The sequence below is a fragment of the Argentina silus genome, assembly GCF_951799395.1.
Source record: "Argentina silus genome assembly, chromosome: 13".
NCBI lineage: Eukaryota > Metazoa > Chordata > Actinopteri > Argentiniformes > Argentinidae > Argentina > Argentina silus.
In genome coordinates this window covers 17,820,249-17,822,748 of record NC_139667.1, presented here as the reverse complement: position 1 = coordinate 17,822,748, position 2,500 = coordinate 17,820,249, and the positions used below count along the sequence as shown (strand labels likewise).

Below are 2,500 nucleotides of genomic sequence, written 5' to 3'. Positions count from 1 at the left end.
GATAGAGAGAGGAAAAGAGAGAAGGGGAGAGAAGGAGGCAGGGGGAGAGATTGAGAGAGAGTGAAAATGAGGGAGAGGGAGAGATAGAGAGAGGAAGTGATAAAGAGACGAGGCGAAAGATGGGGAAAGAGAGAGAGAGGGTAGAGAGAGAGAGAGAGAGAGAGAGGGTAGAGAGAGAGAGAGAGAGGAAGAGAGAGGGAGGGTAGAGAGAGAGAGAGAGGAAGAGAGGGAGGGTAGAGAGAGAGAGAGAGAGAGAGGAAGAGAGAGGGAGGGTAGAGAGAGAGAGGGGGGAAGAGAGAGGGAGGGTAGGGAGAGAGGGAGGGTAGAGAGAGAGAGGGGGGAAGAGAGAGAGAGAGAGAGAGAGAGAGGGGGGAAGAGAGAGAGAGAGAGAGAGAGAGGAAGAGAGAGAGGAAAAGAGTGATGCTGATGGATTTAGCTGCTCTTGTTTGTTTTATTTATCTCTGATTATCTGCTGAGCAAAGCAGTGGGTGGGTGGCTGGATGGACGCGCTGCGTGCGTGCGTGCGTGCGTGTGCATGTGCCTGCATACGCATGTGTGTGTGTGTGCGTTCATGCAAGTGAGAAAGATGGAAAGACATAATTCAAAGAAATAGAATGCATGGCTATGCTACATGTCTCTCTCTCTCTCTCTTTCCCTCTCTCTCTCTCTCTCTCTCTCTCTCTCTCTCTCTCTCTCTCTCTCTCTCTCTCTCTCTCTGGTGATAAGATCAATACGGCACAGTGCAGAACAGCTCTGTCTGTCAACTGTACAGTGACGGCCAAAATGGAGGAGCAGTCCTGCGCCAGCGGGCACACAGGCTCTGAGGGCCTTTGAGTAATGACCTCATCCAGACAAGGGCAAGTAATTATAACACAGACGGATTTCTCTCTCCCTGGAAAGCCTGGCATGTATCGAGGAAGGGATACTTCAATGGGAGAGCTACTGTGTGTGTGTGTGTGTGTGTGTGTGTGTGTGTGTGTGTGTGTGTGTGTGTGTGTGTGTGTGTGTGTGTGTGTGTGTGTGTGTGTGTGTGTGTGTGTGTATAATAACACTGATACAAGACTGATGTGCGTGAGTACGTGCCTGCATTGTGCACAGTACGTGCAGGCACGTGTGTGTGTGTGTGTGTGCATCTCACACACGTACGAACAGTTAGTCTCGGGATCACATTCCACAATTACGTTGAATAATTAAAACGTTTCATTAACTTGATCATTTCCTGCACGGCCATGTTTCAGCGCAGACACTGCCGATTAAGGCTCCGGCTGAAACAACGCCTCTCTCATTTGACCACTTCGAGGAGAAAGGAAACCCATGTCTCAGAGCAGACAAATTAGAGAAGGTAGACCCGTCTGGGTTCTGTGGTGAGTTTCCCCAGAAGCTTTGCATAGCGTACAGATCATCTTTCGTCTTGTGCATACAATGGACTTAAGACCAATTTTTATTGAACCTTTTTTTTATACAGGGAAAACACAGTCAGAGCAACGCCTCGAACTCCACATTATGAATACAATTTCAAAGCAACATCTTAAATATACGCTACAACACAGTCAAATACAGAAATCAACACATCATATAAAACCACAAAATTATATGTTATATCAAGAGAAATAATCACATCCTTCACCAAAGTGGTCCTGAATCAACATTTTCAATTGCCCACACGGCAACAGAACAACCAACTGTAATATGTTTTGTAGATTGTTCCAGCAGTGAGGTGCACCAAAACTTAAAGTGGATTTACCCTATTCAGTGGAGACCCGAGGAACCTCAAGAGTTAACCAACTCTGAGAAGGAGTTAGGTAATTGATGTTCTTATATTCTGATCGTAGTGCTGTGAAGTGTTCAGGAAACTCACCCCAGAGCATATCAGGCCAACAGCATATTAATGACTTCCTCTAACCTTCTTTGGAAGAAATGTCTATATTTGTGCAAACAGACCTTGGGAATATTGATATAATTTATACAGTATTTTGTATGAAGTATAAAAATTATGCCTAAACGTTGTGTTGGAAGAAATGCAATATTATTGCATGACGGTCAAAGCCAGGTTACTTCGGATGCATGCATACATTCATACTGTATATGCATATATGATTATAAAATCATTAAAACTGCTTCGGTCTGAAAGGGAGGGAATCTACCCAATCTTTTTTACAGCATAATTAGGAGAAGACTCAAACTCGATCTTCCTACGGTAGTTACGTAAACCGGCATTCTGTTTTGTCTTGCCAAATGGGATTATATCAGAATGAGGCGTTTATTTTTAGAAAAATAGGAGAGAATATTCTGCATGCATTTCCTCCTTACTGAAAGCAATCCTTCCATTTTGAGTTGTTGTGTGTATGGAGAGCTTATACACTCCAATACACATGATTAGCATATGAGACTGTAAAAATGCAAATGACAAAGGAATGTGAAGAAATGTTTGCTCGCCGTGAGCTGTCAGTCAAATATTTTTCCTGGCAAAATGATTATTCTATTGAGATGAGGTTCAATC

The 2,500-nt window shown here is 43.9% G+C and overlaps 1 protein-coding gene across 1 annotated transcript in view; it reads right to left on the bottom strand.

Moving 5' to 3' along the window:
• Positions 1-2,500, bottom strand: part of myt1lb (myelin transcription factor 1-like, b) — a gene marked incomplete at both ends in the record, with an annotated part of 52,768 nt that overhangs the window by 47,560 nt on the left and 2,708 nt on the right. The gene's annotated exons all lie outside the window — the stretch shown is intronic.